Source organism: Felis catus, chromosome A1 (genome assembly GCF_018350175.1).
Source record: "Felis catus isolate Fca126 chromosome A1, F.catus_Fca126_mat1.0, whole genome shotgun sequence".
NCBI classification, from domain to species: domain Eukaryota; kingdom Metazoa; phylum Chordata; class Mammalia; order Carnivora; family Felidae; genus Felis; species Felis catus.
The window spans coordinates 176449679-176465331 of NC_058368.1; the positions used below are offsets into that span (position 1 = coordinate 176449679).

General features: G+C 45.8%; 1 long non-coding RNA gene across 1 annotated transcript; it reads left to right on the plus strand.

The window, feature by feature from the left end:
* The first annotated feature begins 601 nt into the window (after positions 1-601).
* Positions 602-4981, plus strand: LOC123379546. Its single transcript, XR_006584119.1, has 2 exons — positions 602-1324; positions 3782-4981. It is a non-coding gene; the product is annotated as an uncharacterized LOC123379546 (long non-coding RNA).
* The last annotated feature ends 10672 nt before the right edge of the window (positions 4982-15653 follow it).

The following is a 15653-nucleotide window of genomic DNA, read 5'->3' on the forward strand; positions in this document are numbered from 1 at the left end:
GTCAGCACAGGGCCCGATGCGGGGCTCGAACTCACGGACCGCGAGATCATGACCTGAGCCGAAGCCGGACGCCCAACCGACTGAGCCACCCAGGCGCCCCCACCAAGCTCTGTATCTCACACAGGTGCCTATTTGGTAGAAGGATACGTGGGTGCAGTGTGCTCAGTGTTTCCATTTTATATTAAGTGCCCAGGTGCTCCCCACAGCTATGCAGGAAACTACTTGGTCATGAGCCCCTGGCAGATAACCTTCTAGCTTTTCAGTGCACACGAGGAAATCTCAATTCTTTGGATCCTCTTTTTCTGAGTCCCACCTTTTTCCTTTTTCATGAGTCCTCACTCTGTCTCTGAATCCAGATAAATCTAGGCGGACCTAATTTCTCTTGCGAGTGTGGTTCAGTCTTGCCTCTTTCTTGAGATCCACCTGCCTGACCTTTTTCTCCTTGGCGCATTAACTACTCACTGAGCTCCTGCTCTGTGGGGCTTATGACCCAGAGGGCTTTGGATTGTGCTAACCTATTATCCGGGCTGTGTGACCGTGAGTAGGTTACTGAACCATTCTGTGCCTCAGTCTGCTCATTGGTAAACTGTGTAGCGTTTATATCATATTAAATGCCTTGATATATGGCCAGGATTTAGCATAGAATCAGGCACGTGTATTATGTCAATAAAATTGCAGTTGGCTCACACCCTTCCACTCTGAGACCTCTAGGGAGAATGAATGCAAAGGTAGTGGCATTAGGTCCATGCAGGAAGGGGGCCTTTGTCTCACACAGATGGTGGGCCTCTGGTCAGCCTCGGGTGCGGCGTTTCATCCACACTTTTCAAGGGCTGTGCAGGTCCCGTGTCTGAGTCTCCCCCAGACAGTGCTAACTTCTGCCGCCAGCAGTCGTGTCCACGAGCTACGTGACTCAGTGCCACCTGCTCGCCTCCATCATGTTTCTCACCTGACGCTCACCTGGACCCTTTCCTCCGTTGTCTGTGGGGTGGCTTGGGGTGGAGCGGGGCCTGCGCGGCCAGAGACTCAACTGTGCCCCCCTTCCCCGCGGGCTCCTCCCTCCATTCCGGCTCCTTGGCTGGCCATGGGGAGACTGGGGAGGCTTCTGTGTGGCCCAAAGCATGTGTGTGTGTGTCACAGTGTGTGGGCGTCACCATGTGTTGACAGTGCTGACGTCCAACCTGGGGCAAGTGGGTCTGTTCTCCCAGCTGATGACTGTGCTATGCTTCCTCAGGGTGAGCTGGTGATTGGCGGGGTGTCAAACCAAACTTGACTCTGAGGAGGAAATAGAAAAGGGAGGCCTGGGTGTGACTGCCGTGTAACCAAAGTAAGTCCCTTCAGCTCCCAGAGCCTCAACTTCTTTTTGTGTAAAGGGGGGAGATCTTGGAGGAATAGAGGTCATTTGCTCATTCATTCGCAAGTTGATGATGCACCAGTGAACAGGACAGGAACTCCCTTCACACACGTGTTTAGCATCCCATAAATAGCGATAAATATACAGAAGTCCAATAATAATACGTTCTAGGGGTTCCCAGCCAGATCCAAACAGTTTCCAAGGTGCCTGCAAATGGAAAAAGTCCAAATGAAAAGCTGGCTCACTGTGACCCCAAGAGTTGCGTAGCATGAGGTGAGGTCAAAGGCGCAAGAGAAAGCTTTGGGGTCAGAGAGCAGAATCGTAGACCTAGTTCCGTTGATTCCTGTCTGTCACCATGAGGTTGTCTCATTCTCTGCTATAGCCTCAGTTTCCTCCCCTGCAAAATGGACAGAGCACCCACTTCACAGGATAGTCGGGAGGGTCAAGTAGTTATCTTGTGGTCATATCAGAGCCCCCGCTATTTTGGTTTTGTTTTTTTTTAATAATTTTTTTTAACGTTTATTTATTTTTGAGACAGAGAGAGACAGAGCATGAACGGGGGAGGGGCAGAGAGAGAGGGAGACACAGAATCGGAAGCAGGCTCCAGGCTCTGAGCCATCAGCCCAGAGCCCGACGCGGGGCTCGAACTCCCGGACCGCGAGATCGTGACCTGGCTGAAGTCGGACGCTTAACCGACTGCGCCACCCAGGCGCCCCGCTATTTTGTTTTTTAAGTAGGATCCACATCCACTAGCTCAAAGTGGGGCTTGAACTCACAACTCTGAGATCAAGACCTGAACTGAGATCCAGAGTCAGCCACTTAACCAGCTGAGCCACTCAGGTACCTCTGGAGCCCCTACTACTTACAATCTGGTTCTAGCTTGATCTCAAGTTTCATCCCCAGTCTGGTCTCATGGCCATATCGGTGAGGGGAGGAGATCTGTCAGAACACCCAAGGTCCCTCCTTGCTCTGTGAGTTTCCTCCATTTTTTCCCCTCCTTTCCAAAACAAGTACATTTTTAGCAGACCCTAGACATGGCTTCCTACCGAGTTAAATTCAAGAAATCCTGACTGAGCCCTAGGAAGTGTTTGGGTGTTCTGGGTGTAGATGACAGTTGGACCCTCCTCTCCAGAAGAGTCACCCCATCAAATGACCTCTTTCTGCCCTGCCCACCCCCCAAGTCATATATTTATCAAGAAATCTCACCTGGTCTAAATCAGAGTTATTAAAACAGAATTCGCTTTTGTGATTTCTTTTGTTTTCATGTACTAATCAATTAAAGGAATAGCAATTACCTAATTTAAAACGTAACATATGGAAAACAGATAGTCAAATAGGAAAAAGGGTCCACAATGGAGAGTGAAGTCTCTCTTGTCCCTCCACTCCCCAACAGAGGTGACCACTGCTAAAGGTTTTCTTCACTGGACAGGGCTTTTTGGTGGCCAGAAGTGACCCCAGCCTTTCTGTGGGTAGAAAACAGCCACAGACATCTCTCCGCTCTCCCAGCCAAGAGCTCTGAGGCCAGGAAGGAGGAGCAGGAGTGGGAGCTTCCCAAAGAGTTGAGGGTCCACCAAAAGGCCAGAGGGACAGCAGTGTCCTCAGGGGCCCGACTGAGGACCAAGTTCAGTTCCTCAGGCAGCTTCCAGGGGAGACCTTGGGGTCAGAGATTGGCCAAGAGAGACCTTTAACCCACTTGCAAGAAGCCCGCTGACCCCATTGGAAAAAGTCTTCTACAAATATTTGTTAAGTGACTATGACCGGCTTCCAACTATGATTGGAATTAGGGTGAATTAGGAAATGGAACTGGAAAGACCCCAAATCTCCCTATGAAAATAAGCAGAAGGGAGAGAACGTTGACTGAAAAATCTATTGTCTGTCAAGGGTTTTTTGTCAGGTTATTTAAAAATTAATTTTTTTTTTTTTAATTTTTTTTAACGTTTATTTATTTTTGAGACAGAGAGAGACAGAGCATGAACGGGGAAGGGGCAGAGAGAGAGGGAGACACAGAATTGGAAGCAGGCTCCAGGTTCTGAGCCATCAGCCCAGAGCCCGACGCGGGGCTCGAACTCACAGACCGCAAGATCGTGACCTGGCTGAAGTCGGACGCTTAACCGACTGCGCCACCCAGGCGCCCCTAAAAATTAATTTTTAAATACACGAATAGTGTAGGAATACATTTTCCAGGTGAAAACGAAAACTTGACAGATAGGGTAAAGACCCCCTTTGATCTCTAGCTCCAGTCATGACTTTCCTTTGCCTCCCCAGAGGTAAGCTGTGTTTCAATTTGGTGTGAATCCTTCCAACTTTTTTCTCTGCATTTTTCACACATATATATTTTCTTTTTCTTTTCAGATTAATGCTGTCATACGTATTAATCTGCCTTTTAATCTTTGGATCAATAACATATCTGAGAGATTTTTTTTTTTTCAGGCAAATACAGATCTACACTTGAGCTCATAGTGTTTTATTGGGTGATCACATCAGCCCCACTACAGGTGATCACACAGTGGCTCAGAGGACATAAGTGACTCACCACAGCCGGTGAGTAGTGAAGCAGGACTCAGACGTGGACATGTCTTTCCAAATTTGAACTCTACCTGCCCTTTACCTAATCTGCTTGTGGTTTGTACCATGTTTCTTTTGGCTTATGACATCATCAAGTGGGCCATTTAAAGGAGATTGATCATAATGCATGGGACAAATTGGCCACCTCTCTTTCCTGTTAAAATACCTCCATGGTTGCCCGGTACCCGGGGCTGGGTCTAAGTCCCCCAACCTGGTAAGACAAGATCTTCTAGACAGGGCTCCTTATAAATTCCCCAGCCTCCCTTGGTCAGTGCTCCATTCGGAATGTGTTCTCCAGCACCTCCAAGCAATTAACTAAATTCTGGCACTATCTACCTGGAGACAGCACCAGATCTCAAGGATTAAGGACTCGACCCCGCAAGACTGCCCCGCTTCAGGTGCCCTCCTCAAGTCCAGGTTGTCATCTGTGCTTCTGAGTGACCAGCTATAAATGAGAGGTTCCTGAGACCTCTTCCTTGGGTTAAATTATTTGCTAGGTAGGCTCACAGAACTCAGATGTTTACTTACTTACATTTACCAGTTTATTATAAAGAATATCGTAAAGGGTACAGATAGCCGGATAAAGTACGTAGGGTAAGGTACGTAGGAAGGGGTGACGAGCTGCCACTCTCCAAGCACCTCCACATGTTTACCGACATGCAAGGTCTCCCAACCCTGTGTCCCTTTCGGCTTTTATGGAGGCTTCATTACATAGGTGTGATTGATCAAGTCATTGCCATTGGTGATTGAACCCAATCCCCAGCCCTTCTCCCCTTCCTGAAGTTGGTGGAGGGGCTAAATTACAACCCTGCCAAAGAAGTTGTTGGTTCCCCTGGCAAAGGGGAACCATCCTTAGGGGCTTTCCAAAAGTCACCTCAGTAATGCAAACTCAGGTGTGGTTGGAAGGGGATCATTGTGAATAATAAAAGACAACCTTATTGTGCTTATCTTGTAGGAGAGTCTAAGGGTTTTAGAAGCTCTGTGTTAGAAATAGGATGAAGACCAAATACCTGTTTCTTATATCACAAAATCACACTCCAGAAAAAATAAACCACTGAAAGTTGCCTTCATGCCGCACCATTATTTCTCCCCCACTTCCTTGCCCATATGGTTTTAATGTTTATTTATTTTAGAGAGAGAGAGAGACAGAGACACAGAATGAGCAGGGGAAGGGCAGAGAGGGAGGGAGACACAGAATCTGAAGCAGACCCTAAGCTCTGAGCTGTCAGCGCAGAGCCTGACGCAGGGCTCATGAACTGTGAGATCGTGACCTGAGCTGGGCACTTAACCTGCTGAGCCACCCAGGTGCCTGGACCTGCTCTTCACCTTAACCTTTCTTTGTCTCCTTTACTCATCCTTTACGCATCCCTACAAATCCTTTGCAACTTGGTAGAGTCTTGGTTACCCCCAGGCTGGGTTAGATGTCCCTCCTCTGTGCTGTGGCCCACAATGCTTTGTACTTATGGGCTTCAAAACATTTTCCATCCCATTCTAACCGCCATTATATCTGCCTCCCACTCTTGAGGGTGAGCTCCTTGAAGTGAGGGTCCCTGTCTCATTCATCTGTATCTCCAGGCCCCAGACAAGCCCTGTACTCGTGGTGAGTGCCACCTATATGTCTGTGAAAGACATGCCTGCCTCAAAACAGTGAACAGTGGAGTCTGGTGTCGTGTGTTGAGCTTTCAGTGATGATACGAGAGAGAAAGGAGATACATAAGACGATAGTGTGGAAGGAGAATCCCAACATGTCTGGAATTAACTTTACCAAATGGCAGCTAATACTATCCAGATATATGGTGACTGGTGGGGCCCTATTTTCTCCAACCATCTTCCAGCTCAACTATTTCTCTTAGCTCTGGGCTGTTCCTCTTTTTCTTCTCTTTCATCTGCTGAAAGGGGATGCGTGCCAAAATTTTCATATGAAATCAATGCTGACAAGCGCTGGTTGAGCCCCGTGGCTTCGTCTTCTTGCTTATGTCCCTTGTTTCAAAAGGGCAACAAAACCCTCTGCCCACTCTTGAAACTGGCAGGGATTTCCTGAGAAGAGGGACTGGGGAGTTCACTTTTGGAGGAACCATTTCCTACCTCAACTGCAGTGGAAACTCATTATCTCTGAATTAGCATTTCGCCTCAAAATTTTAATGTCATCTTCTGCTAACACTAGAGTTAAGGGAAGCCCAAAGATTTCACCCATGTCCCCTCATGTCCCTTTTCTCTGCACAAACCTGCGGGAAAATCTCTCTTCTTTTTTTCTTAATATAATTTTTCTTTTTTCTTTCTTTTAATGTTTATTTTATTTCTGAGAGAGAGCACACGCAGAGGGGCAGAGAAAGAGGGGGACAGATGATTTGAAGCAGGCTCTGCGCTGATAACAGTGAGCCAGATGCGCAGCTCAAACTCACCAACCGTGAGATCCTGACGTTCAATCGACTGAGCCACCCAGATGCCCCTAATATCATTTAATTCCTCTTTCACTATCAAAGTATGAAAGAATATTTTTAAAAATACAGGAAAACAAAAAGTAAAATAGCCTCCCCACTGAGACAACATCATGTGTAGAGTTCTTCCAGCGTTTTTTTTTTTAATGTATAGATTAAAAAAAGTTTTTTTTTAAATATTTTCTGTGTATAGGTATATGCACACCAAAAGAGTATATAACACAGATGTGTAACTTGAAGAATTGTAGAATGAATATCCATGTATCCATCACCCAGCTTAAGAAATTGACCATCACCAATATCTTAGAAATCTCTACATGCCCCTCCCTCTCAATCCACCCAGAGGTAGTCACCATCTTGAGTTTTGTGTGAGTCATTCTTTTCTTTTCTGTTCTGTTCTTTTCCTTTTAATATTTATTGATTTGGGGAAGAGTGCAAGTGAGGGCGGGGCAGAGAGAGGGGGACAGAGGATTTGAAGCGGGCTCTGCGGGACCGACTGACAGCAGAGAGCCCGATGTGGGGCTCGAACTCACGAACCATGAGATCATGACCTGAGCTGAAATCAGACAACCAACTAAGCCACCCAGATGCCCTATTCCTTTGTTTTTCTTAATAGTTTTACTCTCTGTACATGGTGTCCCCAAACGATGTAATGTTTTAAACTATATAATTGGAGTGTATTATTTTGCAAGTTGCCCCTTTCATTTATTATGTTGGTGAGATTCATCCACATAGCTGTAAGCAGGCGTAGCTTATTCACCGTCACTGCTCTGAGGTACTACATTGCTTGTGTATATTGCGCTCCGACTTATGTATCCATTCTCCTGCTGATCAACACGTGGATGGTTTCCAGGTTTTCTTTTTCATCTTTAAAATGTTTTTTTTTTATTAAAGAAAATGATTAAAGATCTATTTTTATTGTGGTAAAACCTGGATAAACACAAAATTTACCATTTTAGCCATTTTTTAAGCGTCCTGTTCAGTGGCATTAAGTACATTCACATTGTTGTGCAACCGTCACCACCGCCCTCCTCTAGCGCTTTTTCATCTTTCCGGGCTGAAACATTGTACCCATTAAACAATAATTTCCCCTTCTCTCCTCCCGCTAACCCTTGACAACCACCATTCTAATTTCTGCTGTTGTAAGTTTGGCTACTTTAGGTACCTCATTTAAATGGAAAGTCTTTGTCATTTAGTGACTCGTTTATTTTACTTAGCATAATATCCTCAAGTTTCATTCATATTGAAGCATGTGCTGGAATTTCCTTCCTTTTAAAAACAATGTTTTTTTAACATTTTTCTTTTTTGAGAGACAGAGCGTGAGTGGGGGAGGGTCAGAGAGAGGGAGACACAGAATCTGAAACAGGCCCCAGGCTCTGAGCTGTCAGCACAGAGCCCGATGCAGGGCTCGAACTCACAAACCGTGAGATCATGACCTGAGCCGAAGTCGGATGCTCAACCTACTGAGCCACCCAGGCACCCCTCCTTCCTTTTAAAAAAGATAAATAATATTCCATTGTATGTATATACCAACTTTTGTTTATCCATTCATGTATTGATGGATACTCGGGTATTGTTTCAGCCTTTCACCTCTTAATGCTGTTCTGAACCTGGGTGTACAAATATCTGTTTGAGTCTCTACTTTCAATGCTTTCAGGTACATAAGTGAAATCGTTGGATCATATGTTAATTTATTTTTCATTTTAGAGAAACTGCCTTATTGTTTTCCACAGCAGCTGTACCATTTTACGTTCTTATCAGCAATGCTCAAGGGTTCCAATTTCTCCATATGTTTGTCAACATTTATTCTTGGGTTTTTCTGGGATGTTTTTGTTTTTGTTTTTGTTTGTGTGTTTTTTTTGTTTTGTGGGGTTTTTGTTTTGTTTTGTTTTGTTTTGTTTTTTGGTGTTTCAATAATGGCCATCCTAATGTGGATGCGAAGTGGTTTTGGGATTTTTTTTTTCAGTTTATTTATTTATTTTTGATGGGACATTTAATTTTGTGTCCACCTTGATGTTTGTTTATTTATTTATTTATTTATTTATTTATTTTAATAGGAAACTTACTGTCAAATTGGTTTCCATATAACACTCAGTGCTCCTCCCAACAGGTGCACTCCTCAATGCCCATCAGCCACTTCCCCTCCCCCCCCCCACCTCCCATCAACCCTCAGTTTATTCTCCGTATTTAAGAGTCTCTTATGGTCTGCCTCCCTCCCTCTCTGCAACTTTTTTTTTTTTCTCCCTTCCTCTCCCTCCTGGTCTTCTGCTGACTTTCTCAGGATCCACCTATGAGTAAAAACATATGGTATCTGTCTTTCTCTGCCTGACTTATTTTTTTTTTTTTTAATTTTTTTTTTCAACGTTTATTTATTTTTGGGACAGAGAGAGACAGAGCATGAACGGTGGAGGGGCAGAGAGAGAGGGAGACACAGAATCGGAAACAGGCTCCAGGCTCTGAGCCATCAGCCCAGAGCCCGACGCGGGGCTCGAACTCACGGACCGCGAGATCGTGACCTGGCTGAAGTCGGATGCTTAACCGACTGCGCCACCCAGGCGCCCCTGCCTGACTTATTTTGTAGCAACGTGGATGGAACTGGAAAGTTTGTTTAGAGACAGAGATAGCACGAGCAGGGAGGGACAGACAATGAGGTGGAGAGAATCCCAAGCAGGCTCCAAGCTGCCAGCACAGAGCCAATGTGGGGCTCGAACTCATGAAACCGTGAGAACAGGACCTGAGCCGAAACAAGAGTCGGACACTTAACTGACTGAGAAACCCAGGCACCCTGGTTTCAGGATTTTTAATAAACAACACAGTTATGACTACTCTAATACATATATCCTGGTGCACATGTGTAAGAGTTTTTCTATTAATATAATTAAGAATGAAATTTCTGGGTCATAAGATATATGTGTGTTATTTTTCAGTGCAACAGTCCCAACGTACACTGTTGTTCTGTGTAAAGGAGGTATATGAAAACGACCTCTAAAAGAGACATAAGATCAAAGAAAAAAGCTGACAAGCCCAGCCTGAGGAGAAGTGGTTTATTAAGGGGACTTACAGACAGAAGTATGCCTCGGGTGTGTCTTGGGCAGCTGGAAGAGGAGGAGATCTCCGTGACCCCACCTCCTGCAAGACCTGCTTTTACAGCCTACAGACTGGAGAGCACAGTGCTGGTCGTCTTATCTCCTGAGCAGATCAAGGATGTTATGTCCCAGGGGTGTATTTAAGGGCGTGGTTAGACAGAAAGAAAGAATGTGTGTATGTGTGTGTGTGTGGGGGGGGTGCTGGTGTTCAAGAAAGCTTCAGGTCTTAGACCGGTCATCATGGCGGATTTGTCCAAGATGGCATCAGTATGGTTCACACACCTGACACCAAGGGTAGGTGATCCTTCTATCTAGCTGCCCTCTATCCTAATACTTAATATTGTCACCCTTACAATTTTCACTGGTTTGATGGGTGTGAAATGACAATGTGGTTTTATTTTGCATCTTTATGAGTAATAACAAGATGAAGTACCTTGTCATAGGTGTCTTGGCCGTAATTGTTTCCTCTTATGTAGAATATCTGTTTAAGTCTTTTCCTCATTTCCCTATCAGATTGTTTTAGTTTTATGAATTTGTAGGACTTTATCTATTTTATATACTAATCTTTTGTTGACTACGTGTTACAAATATCTTCCCCAAATTTATCACTTGTCATCTCATCTCTTGGGATCCCTTTTGACGAACAGAAATTATTTTAATCAGTTGGATGTATCAACCTGTTTCTTTGTGGTTTCATTTTCTATATTTTGCTTAAGAAATCGGTCTCTCCCAGAGATCATAAAGATATTCTTTATTTTATTCTGAGAGATTTCTTTCTCCCAGCTTTATGGAGATATCATTGACGACATTGGGTAAGTCTAAGGTATATGACGTGATGATTTGATACACATACCTATTGTGAAATGATTACCGCAGTGTGGTTAGTTAATGCATCCCTCCCCTTACATAGTTACCATTTGTGTGTGTGTGTGTGGCAAGGACATTCAAGATCCACTTTGTTAAATTTCAAGTATACAATGCAGTATTGTAAATAAAGTCACCATGCTGCAGTTAGATCTTCAGAACGAATTTATCTCATGACCGAAGTTTGTACCTTTCGATCACCATCCCATTTCCTCCACCCTCAGCCATCGGTAACCACAATCTATTTTTTATTTCTATGAGTTCAATTTTTTTTAGATTCCGCATACAAATGAGATCATACAGTAAAGTATTCTTTGTCTGACTTATTTCACTTAGCATAGTGCCCTCAGGTCCATCCATGTTGTGGCAAATGGCAGGATTTCCTTCTTTTCTGTGGCTGAATAATTCTTTTAAAAGTTTTTAAGGTTTTTCTTTCACAGTTAAGGCCTTGACCCACCTGGAAGTAATTTTTTGTATACTAAGGGGTATTGTTCTCCCCATTTGGAGAGCCAGTTTTCACAGCCTTATTTATGGAATAAGGGTTCCCCACCTCGTTGGTCTTTAGGGCATCCTCTATCAGAAATCAGGTTTTCTGATACATGTGGATCCCTCTATTAGAGCCTTTTCTTCTGTTTCATTAATCTATTTGTCAATCCCTGTATCAGTTTAATACTGTTGAAAATGTGTTTCCTCTATCATAAGTTTTGATATGTGACGGGCTAATGCCTTGCCCAGAATTCTGCTTTGAGAGTGTCTTAACCTTTCTTGGCCCTTTGGTCTTCCATATATGCTGAACCTTCAGCTTGCTAAAGATTATAAGAAAAACTGAGTTGGGATTTTGACTGAAATAGTGTTAGGACACTGAGGAGAACTGCCTTCCTCCCCATGAACATGGTATGCGTCTTCACGTATTTAGGTTTTCTCGGATGCCATTTATTTTTTTTTTAATTAAAAAAAATTTTTTTTTTCAACGTTTATTTATTTTTGGGACAGAGAGAGACAGAGCATGAACGGGGGAGGGGCAGAGAGAGAGGGAGACACAGAATCGGAAACAGGTTCCAGGCTCTGAGCCATCAGCCCAGAGCCCGACGCGGGGCTCGAACTCACGGACCGCGAGATCGTGACCTGAGCTGAAGTCGGACGCTTAACCGACTGCGCCACCCAGGCGCCCCTCTCGGATGCCATTTAATAAAATTTTGTAATTTTCCTAAAAAGGCCTTGACCTCGTAGGTACCTTAGATTTGCGGTTGCTTCTATAGATAGTATCTTGAGTCCATGTGTTCTAACACGTTCTTGTATGTATGTACAATACACATATTCTAGGGGCGCCTGGGTGGCTCAGTCGGTTGAGCGTCCGACTTCGGCTCAGGTCACGATCTCACAGTCTGTGAGTTCGAGCCCCGCATCGGGCTCTGTGCTGATGGCTCAGAGCCTGGAGCCTGCTTCCGATTCTGTGTCTCCCTCTGTCTCTGCCCCTCCCCTGCTCATGCTCTGTCTCTCTCTGTCTCAAAAATAAAGAAAAACATTAAGAAAATAATTTTTTTTAAATACACATATTCTACACCACACTATATATAATGTGCTTTTCCCACTTATATCATATTACATCAGCTTTTCATAGACTTACTGAGTATCAGTAGGGAAGAGTGACTATCTCACTATCACCGGACACCTCAGACTTCTGGTCTTCAGTTTTCTCGAGTCTCGTGGGATGTTTAGTTTTCCTCCAAGAACTTGGAGTTTGGAGTGTGACCACTTTGAATCCCAATCCTTGCTGTCCCTCATCATAGCCTATATCCTTCCTTCACCTTGCTGCGCCTATGTTCCTCATCTCTAAAATGGAAATGATGATGATACTTCCTTCATGGTTGATTGTGATGATTTAATGAGATAATATAGTAAATCACCTAACACAGAGCCTGGCACCCAGGAAGAGCTCAGTGAAAGCTAGCTGTTATTATTTCTTTTTTTTTTTTTAATGTTTATTTATTTATTTTGAGAGAGAGAGCGTGCGCGCGTGTGTGCGTGCACACACGAGTGGAGGAGGAGCAAACAGCCAGGGAGAAATTGAATACCAAGCAGACTCTGCCATGTCAGCGCAGAGCCGGACGTGGGCCTTGATCCCACGACCCTGGGATCATGACCTGAGCCGAAATCAAGAGCCTTCGTTAGGTATTGATTTTTCTAGCTGAAATCAGGGTTTGAAAAATCGAACAACAAAAGTCAAGATTTCTGTTTTCTGTTTCACCTTCTCTTCCTCTTACATTTTCCCTCCTCCTGCCACTCTGCTCCCCACCCCCACTCTCATCCCTGGGTTAAACCCAGACGATCAATGTTGGACAGAGGGCTCCTTGACCCTCTAGGTGACAACAGTGGAGAATGAGGACACCTCCCCCTTTGAGGATTCTGACTCCAGGCCAGCTCTGTAATCTGTCCCCCCTTCCCCAGCTACTGCCTGAGCACAGGCCCCATGGCCGTCCTCTGGTCTCCCTGCCTCTTGCTTCTCTCCATCTTGCCACCCGAGCAAGCCTGCCCACATCTCAGCTCCACCATCCGGTAGTGCCATCCCCGGTTTAGAGCCTTCCATGGCTCCCTACCACCCTCAACATGCCGTTCAAGGCCCCGCATGATCTGGGCTCCACCTAATAGCCATCACTGACCAAATTCCTGTTCAGTGTCTTCCACGTGTTGTTGGTGATCTGTGATACAAAACTGCTGGGTAGGAATCATTCTTTCACTTTATAAATGGGGGCAGTGATACTCAGATTGGTGAAATGACTCCTCAGAGACCCACAATCACAAAGCACAGACACAAGATTTTCATCCCAGTCTCTGGCTCCCCAGCCAGTTGTATTTCCACTCACTCTGGCTCTCTGATTAAGAAATGAAATCTAGGGGCACCTGGGTGGCTCAGTTGATTAAGCTTCCGAGTCCTGGTTTTGGCTCAGGTCACGATCTCACGGTTTCGTGAGTTCAAGCCCTACGACGGGCTCTGCGCTGGCAGCATGAGCATGCTTGGGATTTTGTCTCCTCTCTCTGCCCCTCACCCGCTCGTGCTGTCTCTGCCTCTCTCAAAATGGATAACCTTAAACAAAAAAAGGAATGAAATCTCAAACACGGCTTTGAGCTCATTCACACTACTTCTGCAGGGGTGACTAAGAGGGTCCGATATGGGTCAGGAAGAGGGTAAAGGTCAATATCGCAGCTTGAGGTAAAAGAGAAAGTGTGCCCGCTGGTCCTTTTCCTCTAAGGCTGAACTGTGGGTACGGGGTGGGCTAAGCCTGGGGCAGGGAGTGGTGATGTGGCTAATGGGAGGGATGGGTAAGGAGGGTGAATGAGGTAAAGGCTGAGGATGACGTAAGAGGTGATAAAGGAAGTGATTATGACCAGGAAATAAGTGTGCTGAAACCACCCTAGAAGGATCATCGAAATATTCCTGGCACCGATTGACATTTAAAAAATAGTAACAATTACATTTAAAAATCTTTGTGCCACTCATTTGCCTGGCCACCCAATCGTTCCGATAACCCAGAAAATGGTCATGACTATTCCTGTTTTACAGGCAAGGAAACTGAAGCTCAGAGAAGCTTCAGTGGGTTTGTTCAAAGCCCTCAGCTAAGAAGTGACAAAATCCAGCGTGCTCTACAGATCTGTCTGATGCCCCAGCCACGCCCCCTCACTCTGCCCTCCACCCATGTGCCATTCTGCACATGGGAACCTCGGTTCCTTCAAATGTGGCTGAGTAATTTGGGGGCCACATAAAGGTCATAAATGTTCTGCTAGATGTTAAATGTTCCGACAGTACGGAGGAATTTAAGGGAAAGATGCTGGCAATCCTACTGTGGGGTAGAGGCAGTATTAACACCTCCTCACATGTTCTGGGCACCCAGGACCTGTGCATCTCCTGCTTACGTATTCCCAAGTTCACTTCCAGAGCCGGCACAGGCCTCTTTCCAGGTCCTACCTAGCAAGGGAAGACCTAGAATCTGCTTTTGGCTCTGGGGGAGTTGGCAGAGCAAATGCAGGCTGGGCCGTCCCCCCACAGCCCCCCAGAGGCTGGATCCAGGACAGGGAGGGAAGGAGAGGGTAGGCAGTGGTCACAGGCCTCCTTTTGCTCTCTCTTTTTGGGCCCTGCGATGTTAGAGACGGGCCTGGGTGGGATATCATTATTTTTTTAAATATAAAGTTATGTACATGCAAAGGAGAAATAAATTGTTCACAAGGGTATGAAATGATATGCCAAAGCCTTGAGGCCCGCCCAGAAGTAATCACTGGAAGGAGTTTCTTGTGAGTACAGGTGAGACCCAGGACATTGAAGGACGGCAGTGTCCCAGCTTGACTCGCAGCCCGCTGCTTGTGTTGACAAATGCTCAGTCCCCCTCGGCTTTGGTCTTGCCAGGCAGGAAAACGGAAGGAGCAAGGAGAAAAAAAGGGAAGAAGTCTGGGAGCTTGGAGAGCGGGGAGGAGCGTTCACAGGTGGTGCTGGCAGTGGAGCCTTGGGAGGAGGTGGAGAGAGAGGCTTTGGGAAGGGGGCGGGGCTATTTCAGTGGAGTCTACAGAAGCATCCAGAGCCCTGTGCCATGCATTGCCTTCCTCCATCTCTGTGGGGAACCAGCAGTAAATCTGATTTTGAGACTTCCAGTTCTGGCAATTCGGCAGACCCGACCGTTGTATACTTTTCATACATAGTTCATAATAAAGAAAATTAAAAACAAAATCCAGACACTTGGCCATACTTTGGGATTGGGTTTGTGGTTTGGTGGGGGAGATGGTCAGGCTATGCTGGGACTAGCATCAGTGCAGGGGCGGGGCCACTGGGGGGCCAGTTCCCACCCTGGGTAACGGGTCTGTGTGTCTCTGCTGTATTCTTTCTGCCTCCCTCCTTCCTTTACTTTCTTCCTTCCTCCTTTCTTTTTATGTATCTATCATCTATCGAACGACCGATCGATCTATCTTCTACTCATTTTTTCCTGCGACCTAACTCTTCCATTCGATGCTCTCTCTTGGACAGCTGTGTCAGCCCATGATCATCTATCCCATCTCACCCAAAGGCTGCAGGTGTTAGCAGGCATATTTTTGAAGGCTGAAGAGATCTTATGTCCATGGATGGCTTCTGCTGCTGGAAGGACCTGCCATCCACCCATCCTTCCGGTTTTTGAAAAATGCATTTATCGGACTCTTGTGGTAGCCTCTCACGTGGTCCCCCAGGGGCCCCCATGAGGGTCTGTGTTCAGCTCGGCAGCCAGCATGATTATGCCTCTCCCGTGCTCACAGCCCCCCTCTCCCGGGGCTCACGGGCGAAGGCCCTGCCAGCGCCCTTTCCCCCTTTCCTCTCCGGTCAAGTTTCTC